This window comes from Labeo rohita, chromosome 23, assembly GCF_022985175.1.
Source record: "Labeo rohita strain BAU-BD-2019 chromosome 23, IGBB_LRoh.1.0, whole genome shotgun sequence".
Lineage (NCBI taxonomy): Eukaryota > Metazoa > Chordata > Actinopteri > Cypriniformes > Cyprinidae > Labeo > Labeo rohita.
In genome coordinates, this window is record NC_066891.1 from 24729220 (window position 1) to 24741874 (window position 12655).

Sequence of the window (12655 nt, forward strand, 5' to 3'; positions counted from 1 at the left end):
AGATTTCCATTCAAAGTGAATGCATAAATCTAGGCTGTGCGCTAAACCCAGTAGGGCTGTTAAACGATTAATCATGATTAATCGCTTTCAAAATAAAAGTTTGTGTTTACATAATATGTGTGTGTGTACTGTGTATATTTACATCTACATACGTGTTTGTATTTTATATATAAACATAGACACACACACACACACACACACACACACCTATATATATATATATATATATATATATATATATACACACACATGTAAATATTTTATATATAGATATAACTATTTAATTAAATGTATAGATAATACAAATATATAAATATGATAATACATAAATATACACAGTACTCAGACATATATTATGTAAACACAAAACTTTATTTTTTATGCGATTAATCGTTTGACAGCCCTAAAACCCAGCAGTGCATATACATACTTGCAAGCAACCTGCCAAAATAAAAGATAGCTGATTTTAGGTTTGAAAATGTTGAAAATTTATATAAACAATTAAAAAACATAAAAATAAATAAATAATAATAATAATGAAAAACATGAAAATGCATATATTAGCAATGTATTTTTTTAAGTGTACCATAAAATAATTGTATTTTTATTTACTCATTTTAAAAAAAAAATAATAGTGTTATCAAAATTTATTTATTTATTTTATTTAAAAAAACAACAACTAAATAATACTATTCTAGTATTCTAGTATTATAGCAATATTATTACTATTAATAATTATTTTATTTATTTATAGTTATATTTAATGAGTCACACTGTGAAGTGTGAGCACCCAACCAAATTACCAGGTGCTGAAAAACATATGTGCATTATAATATTATATATTTAAATATATAATATAATATAATATAATATAATATAGTATAATATAATATAATATAATATAATATAATATAATAATATTATTATTATTATTATTATAGTTATAATAATGTACTAATAATAATAATAATAATAATAATAATAATAATAATAATAATAATATTATAGTTATATATTATTATTATTATTATTATTATTATTATTATTATGTTATATTTAATGTCACACTGTGAAGTGTGAGCACCAAACCAAATTACCAGGTGCTGAAAAACATATGTGCAATATAATATATTAATAGAATAGAATAGAATAGATTAGAATAGAATTAAAAGTTTTGGGTCGGAAGTTTTTTCTTAAGAAAATATTATTAAAATATTTATTTGAGTAAAGATGCATTCAATTGATCAAAAGTGACAGTAAAGGAATTTTTACATTTACCAAATATTTATATTTCAAATGAATGCTGTTTTTAACTTTCTCAAAAAGAAAAAAAAAAAACGGAATTTTCACAGAAATATGAAGCAGCACAACTGTTTTTAACATTGATAATTAGAAAAGTTTATTGAACATCAAATCATCATATTAGACTGATTTCTGAAGGATCATGTGACACTAACGACTGGGGTAATGATGCTGGAAATTCAGCTTTGATCACAGGAATAAATTACATTTAAAATATATTTAAATAAACAGTTATTTTAAATTTTAACAATATTTCAAAAACATATTATATTTACATTACATTACATTACACTAGTTTATAGTCTGTATGTCATTCTGTATTTTCATACTCATTGACTGAAGGCTTTTATATCGTATACCATCACATATAAGCTGTATCTGTTCATGCTTGTTATCGAGTGTTTGTCAGAGGACTGAATATGTGTGTAAATGAAGGCTGTGTGTTAGTGGAGGTGGTGGGGGTGTTACAGTGTAGTGTTAAGAGTGCCGGAAGCTTCTTCAGAGCGATGATTATCTGCTCATGCTCCAACAATGAACTGCTAACTTCACGGTGAGAGTTGAACAAAGTGTCCCGCAGGAAGCGGGAGCTTAAACACACACTCCAGTCAAGTTCCTACAGGCTTCTTCAATGGGAATGCAGAGATTAGTGAGAGGGATACAGATTTTTATCTCCATTGCCCAAAGTGCTCAGCTTGTGGTCTTGTCATCACAGTTGAAGTATGAAAATGAAGTATGAAAATGCTCAAACGAATAGGAAGATAGCTAGAGGGCCAAGTAAATGCCTCACAGAGAGTTGAATAAAATTACACCACAAAATCAAGGAAAAAAATAAGTATTATAAATAATTTTATTCTTGACTTCTTTTTTTTATATATAAAAATTCACCCACACAACAAGACATGTTTGTGTTGGTGGGCAAGATTGTGAGAGAGAGGGATTTATCACCTGTGTGACAAATTGTTTTGTGGCTCAGGATTGAGAGGGTAAACCATAGAGCAAGCAAGTATGGCCTGATGCTTCAGAAACATTTCTGAGACCTGTCTGTGTGCGTGTCTGTGTGCGTAACTGCAGACTTTAAACTAGGTCACTATCAAAACCACTTCTGCTGTAGTGAATAGTCATGTTCTTGCGCGTCTGAGAATTGTATCACAGAAGTCACAAGAGGACAGTCAGAGAGTAGAGCAGGACACACACCAGTGATGACGGTGAACAACTGAAAGAGTCATTAGCAGAGCTTCATGTAAATCCCTCCCTCTGTGACAACTGAGAGGTGTGTATATGAAAGCGCCATCTGTTTTTCTCATTAGTGTAACTCATAAGGGAGCTACCTGTGTAGAGAACTCATAAACATCGCCCTTCAGATGCGACCCACCTTATTTTTCATCCTTCATCAAGTTTCTGGAATTACACTTTTAGCCCTCAATGACTGATTTAGCAGATTTTTTATTTTACCATTTTGGTCTGCCGTGATTGTTTTTCTTTAAATGTTTGTGCACAAATGATTTATTTGTTTATGAGGACTAGTTTGGCATTATATTATATTATATTATATTGTATTATATTGTATTATATTATATTATATTATATTATATTATATTATATTATACAGGGCTTGAAATTAACTTTTTTAATTGGTAAGCACTGGTGCTACCAAATTCAAAAAGTTATGAAATCAAATTTAGGAGCACCCAATGAATATTAAGGAGCACCACAACTGCCAGTTGAGAGGAATGGCCAGCAACATCCCGATGATTAAAGGAGAAGTCCATTTCCAAAACAACAATTCACAAATAATGTACTCACCCCCTTGTCATCCAAGATGTTCATGTCTTTATTTCTTCAGTCGTAAAGAAATTATGTTTCTTGAGGAAAACATTTCAGGATTTTTCTTCATATAATGGACTTCAGTTGTGCCCCTGATTTTGTTCTTCCAAAATGTAGTTTAAATGCAGCTTCAACGGGCTCTGAATGATCCCAGCCAAGGAAGAAGGGTCTTATCTAGTGAAATGATCGTTCGTTTTTTTCTAAAATAAGAATTTGTATAATTTTTAAGCACAAAAGCTTGCGTAGCACAGGCTCTCGGATTCGCGTCCACAGGTCATTCTTGAACGATTCGTTAATTTTGAATGTTTACACTTTAATATGACTCACGAAGAACGAGTCGGGGAGTGATTCGTTCAGTCGTGCATGTGCAACATCCTGTTAGGTTCTGTACTGGAATTAGTTCAACTGTTTTGAGTCTTCAGGTTTTCGAGTCGTTCGTTCATCTTATGGAGCTGTCACGTGATGCTGATTTTGCTAAAATTAACAAAGTGATTTGAAAAAAGATTCATTCATTTTGCTGAATGAGACTCAAAGGTCAGAGTCTGTAAAATGATCCGAACTTCCCATCACTACTATGAATCACGTATAAGTTCATCGTCTGTGTACTTCCGGCTAAAAAAGGTAGAGTATGGCGAAAAACTCCATCTTATTTTCTCCTGCAACTTCAGAATCGTCCGACATTGTTGTACCTTTTGTAAAAAGTTTGTAAACCGCGTTTGACTTACTTGCACTTTCTCAGTCTGTGCGCGTTCGCTTTGTAAACACTGGGTCTGTAGATCCACCTACGTTTGGCGTGACCTTTCGACATGATTCAATAGTACGTTGTGAACGCACATCCCAGAACCTGTGCTACACGAGCTTTTGTGCTTAAAAAGTATACAAATTTTTATTTTCCAAAAAAAATGACTGATCGTTTCGCTAGATAAGACCCTTCTTCCTTGGCTGGGATCGTTTAGAGCCCTTTGAAGCCGCATTTAAACTACATTTTGGAAGTTCAAAATCGGGGGCACAATTGAAGTCCATTATATGAAGAAAAATCCTGATATGCTTTCCTCAAAAACCATAATTTCTTTATGACTGAAGACAGAAAGACATGAACATCTTGGATGACAAGTGAGTAAATTATTTGTGAATTATTGTTCTGGAAGTGGACTTCTCCTTTAATAGCTTCAAATATAACTTACTCCAGTAACCAGGCGCTGTTTGACGGGCTTTTTTTGGGGGGTTTTTTGTTTATTTATTTTTTTGAGTGTACACACTTCAAATGTAAGCGCATGTCAGAACAGCACGCAAATGAAATGTTTAAGCGGCAAGGTTTAAAGCACATGCAAATAATGTACTTGTGTGATTGCAAATAAGTGCAGTGTTTAGTGAGTGGAATTCTGCTGCTGAGTAAACATTTGGTGTGAATCTGTGCCACGTGAGACGGAGGCACCAGAACTGCAACTGAATGTGCGCTGTAGCGCGATAGGCTTCTTCAATAATAGCAGATCGTAGGGATATTTTAATCGTCAAGAATAAAAAATGTTCATATCGCACACCCCTAATTGCAATGCAGTGCAAATCCGGAACAGAGACTGGTTAAAAGAAAATGTTTGGAGCAAAAAAGCCGGTTCCGAGTTCCGGAGCGCAATGTAAGTGATTGACAGCTAATATCTAAAATCTGCATGCTAAAAATGTAAAGATGAAGTTTAATTGGTTACGTAAGCTAATGTTGGATAGAACGGCTCACTGTATCAGCTCACATCAGTCATATACTGTGCAATACTTAGCCAAAGTTTTGTAAAGAAATGATAACAAGTCGCACCAATCAATTACTCGCAAAAATGCTCCCAAATATATTTTGAGGTCGCGCAGATTAAATTCCAGGAGCATATTTCAAGCCCTGTTTTATTATATTATATTATATTATATTATATTATACATTTTTCAATTTAATTGTGGTTTGTATATGTGACTCAGGGCTACAAAACCAGTCATAAGGGTCAATTTTTTTAAATTGAGATTTATACATCATCTAAAAGCTGAATAAATAAGCTTTCCATTGATGTATGGTTTGTTAGGATTAAACAATATTTGTTTGAGATAAAAAATCTGAGGGTGCAAAAAATCTAAATAGTAGAGAAAAATAATTCAGAATAGTTCAGAAAATCACTTTTAAAGTTGTCCAAATGAATTTCTTAGCAATGCATATTTCTAATCAGAAATTAAGTTTTGATATATTTATGGTAGAACATTTACAAAATATCTTATGGAGCATGATCTTTATTTAATATCCTAATGATTTTTTGGCATAAATGAAAAATCGGTAATTTTGACCCATACAGTGTATTTTTGGCTACCCATGCTACTTAAGACTGGTTTTGTGGGTCACATATGAACAAATTCATCTTCTGAATGGGTTGCAAAATAAAATTAAAATTAAATCATATCACATTTTAGTTGGAGCTATAATATTTAGTTTGACCTCCTGAGGTGGACAGTCAACATATTTTAAAGGTTAAGCACCTTCTTTCACTCACCTTTTTTTCAAAGAAAAAAAAAAACTCTACTGCTGTCATAACTAGTATGCGTTTCAGTTTTCACTCTGCTGTACTTTTTCCATTTGTGTTTTATCAGTATAAGTGGGTGAATGAGTTCATTCCTTTTCCATCTCTGTCTGTCACTGTTTTCCCATTTTTTTTTTTTTCGTCTGACATCTCTTCCTCTCATATCTCAGTTGCTTTTCTCTTCAGTAAAACACTGAAGTCAAGATAAGGCAGATGCTTCAGACGGAGAGGAATATCTTGTCAGGATGGTATGGGAATTCATCACTTCCTTTCCTATCATGCTCTCTGCCCCAGGGAGCGACAATAGATGGCTGTAAATTCAAGGAACTTTTTACCCAAAATCCAATCCTCACTGAAAATCCACTAGGTATCAAAAACGTTTTTGTTGTTGTAGCAAAGTTTTATATGATCTATTGCGGTCACAAAGCGAAACAGGTGTGACCTTGTGTTTTGTTGTTTTTTTGGCGTTTTGAAACAATGTAAGCCCATTTCCGCCACTAAATAAAATTTTTTAAAAAAGGTAATTGTGACTTTTTGAGAAAAAGACGTCAGAACTGTGAGATATAAACTTGCAATTCTGAGACATTAAATCAGAAATCGCAATTCTGAAAATAGTTGCAATTCTGTGAAATAAACTTACAAGTGTAACTTTTATTTTTTATCAGAATTGCAAGTTTATATCTGAGTGAGTGAGATGTAAACTCTCAATTCTGAGAACATATCAGTGTTTTTCCCCTCAAAAGTGGATTTTATAACTCACAATTGTGAGTTTATATCATGCAGTTCTAAGAAAAAGTCAGAACTGCGACTTCATATCTTTTTTCCACTAAAAAATCAAATTTTGTCAATTTTAGGTCTCACAATTTTGAGAAAAATATAACGAGATATAAACTCGCATTTGCAAGGAAAAAGTCCAAATTTGCAATTTATATCATTATAACTCACATTATAACTGACATTATAACTCACAATTGTGAGGTTATGTTACGCGATTCTTCAATTTATATCATGCATTTTTGAGAGAAAAAAACTGAATTGCGAGATATAAAATCACAATTGCAAGAAAAAAGTCCGAATTGTGACTTTACATCTTTTTCCCCTCACAATTCAACTTTATAACTTGCAATTGCGAGTTTAGATCTCACAGTTCTTAGAAAAAAATGTCAGAATTGCAAGAGAAAAGTCATAATTGCACGTTTTTTTTTTCTCACAATTCTGACTTTATAACTCGCAGTTTTGGGTTTATATCATGCATTTCTGAGAAAAAAGTCAGAATTGCAAGATATAAACTCATAATTGCCAGAAAAAAAAGTTAGAATTTTCCCCGCAAAATTCAACCTTATAACTTGCATTTGCGAGATTACATCTCACAATTCTAAGAAAAAATGTCAGAATTGCTATAAAAAAAAAACAGAATTGCGAGATAGAAACTCACTTTTGTAAGAAAAAAGTCAGAATTGCATGTTTTTATCTCACAATTCTAACTTTATAACTCAAAATTGTGTTTATATCATGCATTTATGAGAAAAAAGTCAGAATTCCGAGATATATTTTCGCATTCGTGAGAAAAAGTCAGAATTCTGACTTTATATCCTTTTTTTAACCTCAAAACTCAACTTTAAAACTAGAAATTACAAGTTTAGATCTCACAATTCTGAGAAAAGTCAAAATTGGCAGAAAAAATCAGAATTGCGAGATATAGACTTGCAATTGTGAGAAAAAAGTCAGAATTGCGAGATGTAAACTCGCATTTGCAGGAAAAAAGTCAGAATTGCAAGTTTTTATCTCTCAATTCTGATGCAATTGTGAGTTTTTAATCATGCAGTTCTAAGAAAAAGTCATAATTGCGACTTTATAGCTTTTTTCCACTCAAAATTCGACTTTCGACAAAATTTGACTCGCAATTATGAGTTTAGGTCTCACAATTCTGAGAAAAATATAACAAGATATAAACTCACGTATGCAGGAAAAGTCAAAATTCCAAGTTATCTCACAATTCTGACATTATTACTCAATATTGTGAGGTTATGTTACACAAATCTGAGAAAAAATGTCAGAATTGTGGGTTTATATTACGCATTTCTGACTTTGTAACTCACAATTGTGAATTTATATCATGCATTTTTGAGAGAAAAACTGAATTGCGAGATATAACCTCACAATTGTGAGTAAAAAGTCAGAATTGTGACTATATCTTTTCCCCACAAAATTCAACTTTATAACTTGCAATTGCAAGTTTAGATCTCACAATTCTTAGAAAAAAATGTCAGAATTGCTAGAAAACAGATTTTACGAGATATTTTACGAGAATTACGAGATATAAACTCACAGTTGTAAGAAAAAAGTCAGAATTGCATGTTTTTCCTGACAATTCTGACTTTATAATTCACAGTTGTAGGTTAATATCATGCATTTCTGAGAAAAAAGTCAATTGCGAGATATAAACTCACAATTGCGAGAAAAAAAAGTCAGAATTGCATCTTTATACCTTTTTCCCCACAAAAATCAACCTTATAACTTGCATTTGTGATATTAAATCTCACAATTCTAAAAAAAAATTAGATAGAAACTCACAATTGTGAGAAGTCAGAATTACATGTTTTTATCTCACAATTCAAACTCAAAATTGTGTTTATATCATGCATTTCTGAGAAAAAAGTCAGAATTGCGACTTTATATCTTTTTTCCGTTCAGAATTCAACTTTATAACTAGAAATTACGAATTCAGATCTCACAATTCTGAGAAAAGTCAAAATGCTAGAAAAAGTCAGAACTGTGAGATTTAAACTCACATTTGCAAGAGAAAAGTCAGAACTGTGATTCATATATTTTTTTCCCCTCAAAATTCAACTGTATAATTTGCAATTGTGAGTTTAGATCTCACAATTCTGAGAAAGTCAGTTGCTACAAAAAGTCATAATTGCGAGATATAAACTTGCATTTGCAAGAAAAAATTGCAATTCTAACTTGTAATTGTGAGTTTATATCATGCAGTTCTGAGAAAAAAATCTGAATTACGAAATATAAACTTGTGAGAAAAAAGTCTGAATTGTGACTTTTTTCCCCTCAAAATTAAACTTTATAACTTACAGTTGTTTAGATCTCAGTTCTGAGAAAAAATGACAATTGCTAGAAAAAGGTCTGAATTGCAAGTTTTTATCTCGTAATTGTGTGTAATAACTTTAATAACATTTAATTTTTTACTCAGTGGCAGAAGCAGGCTTCCATATGAAACAGCACAAATATTGCACACTTTAAAAAAAAAAACCTGCTGTTAATCACGTTTTAACTGCCACTGGTCAGTAGATATGTGTGACCTGCAGCGCCATCTAATTTTATGCAAGCATATTCTGATCCATTTCTTCACTCAGTCACATAATCACATATTTATGAAGGAGATGTTCAGCAGAATGTCCAGGCTGCTCTATACAATGAAAATGAAGGTCAATAAATTTGAAGAATATATAGATAGAATAAAATAGCAGACTTTGCATTTTTGTGATTTTTGTAAAATGTATTAATTTGAATTACTACTGCTACTATTATTAATTACTACTAGTACTACTACTACAACTACTACTAATAAATTGTTCTCTAGCTATTGGCAAAAGATAGGGCTTTAATTATTTAAGTGCAGCATTTTTAAAGTGTTAAAAACGTTAAGAAATCAACAGTTTAAAAATGTATGATTCCTGGGTAAATTCCCGCTCAATTTCCTTCAGCACCCAAACATAATTTTAAAAAACAGTCACGTTCAAACTCTGCAGCGTTATCACAAATTCAGCTTGTTTTATGCCCATCCAGACTGCATGTCTGAGAACATGATTAAGAAAAGTTTCACTTCAAAGTGTCTCCCTTCGTTCCCTGCGGTGGTTTAATCACTTTTCATGTACACACAAATGTAAGTGGATTTTTGATTAGACGTGGCCAGTCGCAAACATCTGAGAGCCATTTGTTTAGCCGTTCGGCAGCCACGACAGGTGGAATATTTTCGTCTGGTTTCTAGTCTGGTGGGTGTGAAGTGCTGTAAGTGTGTTGTGGCGAGAGCACTTTTGTGAAGAGTTGTTGAGAGTGCTCTGATTCAGATGTGATACGGCTATAAAATCTGCCTCCGGCCAACTGAAGGATAGAGAGAGACATCAGAAGTGCTGTTTATGGAGTCTGTAAGTATGTGTGTGCACATATGGAGAGGCACAGCCATACACCATACACGCACATTCAATCAGCTGGACTAATTTCTGTCACAGCGGGGTGACATTGGCACATAATTAACCTGTCAAACAACATGTTTATATGGTGGGTCTAAGCATTAGATTTTTATGATGGTGTCTGTCTTTTAGGCATGTGTATTCACAGTTTCTGGGTGTGTATTACTGCAGTCTCTCTTATTATTTTTTTCTCTTCCTCTGCTTCAGCCAGCGGAAACTAAGGTAGATAACGCTACTTGAGAGCAGATGAGATATGGAAGTGGAGATTTAGGACTAATGCTCCAGCTGGTGGTATACTTTAACTTACTTTTACAGAAGGACTCAGAAGTACTTACTATGGAAATAATATACACTACCAGTCAAAAGTTTTTGAACAGTAGGATTTTTAATGTTTATTCTGCTCACCAAGCCTGCATTTATTTGATACAAAATACAGCAAAAGCGGTAATATTGTGAAATATTGTTTCCTATTTGAATATATTTTAAAATGTAATTTATTCCTGTGATCAAAGCTAAATTTTCAACATCATTACTCAAGTCCTCAGTGTCACATGATCCTTCAGAAATCATTCTAATATGCTGATTTGCTGTTCAAGAAACATTTTTATTATTATTATCAATATTTAAAACAGTTAAGTACTTTTTTTTTTCAGGATTCTTTGAATAGAAAGATCCAAAAATCAGCATTTATCTGAAATAAAAATCTTTTGTAACCTTATACACTATACCAATCAAAATTTTGATGATAGAATGATATAAATTAATACTTTGATTTACCCAACCGAGGAAGAAGGGACTTATCTAGCAAAACGATTGGTTATTTTAATAAAAATAATACAATTCATATACTTTTTTAATGCCAAACGCTCGTGTTGTCTTACTCTGCTTGGACTGTTTTTGTTCCGGTTCATGACAGTTAGGGTATGTCGAAAAACTCCCATCTCATGTTCTCCCTCAACTTCAAAATCGTCCTATATCGCTGTTTTACCTTTTTTGTTAAGGGTGTTTGATCTTCTTTGCATGTTCACTTTGCAAAGACTGGATCAGTACTTCTGCAGCGATGTAGGATGATTTTGAAATGATTTTTGAAGTTAAGGGAGAAAATACGATTTTTCGACATACCCTAACTGTCTTGAGTCAGAATACACAGAGTTCAGGGACAGAAAGACAAGACGAGCATTTGAGCTTAAAAGTATTTAAATTGTATTTTCTTAATGAAAATAACCAATTGTTTCGCTAGATAAGACCCTTCTTCTTTGGCTGAGATCGTTTACAACCACATTTGGGATCGTTTGAAGCCGCATTTAAACTGCATTTTGGAAGTTCAAAATCAGGGCACCATATCAGTCCATTATATGGAGAAAAATGCTGAAATGTTTTCTTCAGAAAACAATTTCTTTACGACTAAAGAAAGAAAGACATGAACATCTTGGATGACAAGGGGGTGAGTACATTATATGTGAGTCTTTGTTTTAGAAGTGGACTTCTCCTTTAATCCCACCTAACATTATTTTTAGATGTTCTTTTATATTGCAAATATTTAACATTCAATCTTCAAATAACTGTAGAAACAACGAAGTGTTGTGCTGTTATTGTGCCGTTATTAGATGCAATTCATTATGAGTTAGGATTATGAGTTGTGTGTTAGGATTGCGTTTTGTCTTTATATGGCATGAAAGTTCTTGCAAGCGATCTTTCTCTGTTATCTTTGAAACTGAAATTCAGGCCTTCCTAATATAGATTTTATTTCCAGGGGAACTCAGACTCGAGCATTATTTAGGTGTGTAGTATCAGAGCCCAGATCAAACAGAAGTGCTATATAACTGCTGAGATGACAGAACCAGGTCGTGTGCATAGAGCCGGCGTTTGATCTGTCACTCATACAGACAGAACATCTCCCACTCTCTGAGTCTTTCTGAATCATATAATTGCTAATAAACTTGTAAATAATTCCCATCCAATGCAGCAAATATAGTTAAATTTGCAGGGAGTCATCACAAGCAACTTCTTTTTACTTAGAGCCAATTAATAGTCAGCTTCTGAATTAAATTGTAAATGAAATAAACTTCCTGAGATAAAGAGAAGAGTGAAAGTCTAAGATTCTTGAAAATAAGGTTTTCAGGGAGTTTGACATAATAAGTAGTGAAGCGGTTTTGTGTAAACAGTCTTTAATTGCACAATTATATCACTTGTTTTAACGAGACTTTGCCTTTTGTACTGGCTGAAATCCCAGGCTCAAAAATTTGCAGAGACAAGTTTACTTTCATTTTTTATTACATTTTTTTAATGAGTTTTAAGGATTAGTTCTTAAGGCAGATTCCACAATGATTTCAAACACAATTTAGGGATAATTCTGTTCATATTAAAGGCATTATAAAGACTAGACAGAGAGATTGAAATCTGAATTAGCTGGCATGAGAAACACCCTGAGGGAGTTGAAGGCCACTGACCCAGAAACCTTGTCTCTCTACAGCAGCTTTACCCTTTGACCTGAATGATCAGTGCATGAAACACTTAACCTGCCAGATCTGTCGCTTTATATTTCAGAGGAGAGAGAATAGGTTAGATCTGCATCACTTTGCACCACTTCACCAGACAGTTGAAGGAAACTATGAAATTCATCAGAGGAGGATGATTATGCAGGCCTGAAACTGTGAAACAGAGGGTCCTGGCTTTAAGACCTTGACTTTTAAATAGCTTATGTTTTTTTATGACGATAATTAACGAGATATCAAGTCATGCAGTAGATCTGAGCTTGAGTGGCCAGGTCTC

At 32.9% G+C, this 12655-nt stretch overlaps 1 protein-coding gene across 2 annotated transcripts in view; it reads left to right on the top strand.

Moving 5' to 3' along the window:
• Positions 1-12655, top strand: part of nkain4 (sodium/potassium transporting ATPase interacting 4) — an 86162-nt gene that overhangs the window by 45785 nt on the left and 27722 nt on the right. The window lies entirely within an intron of this gene.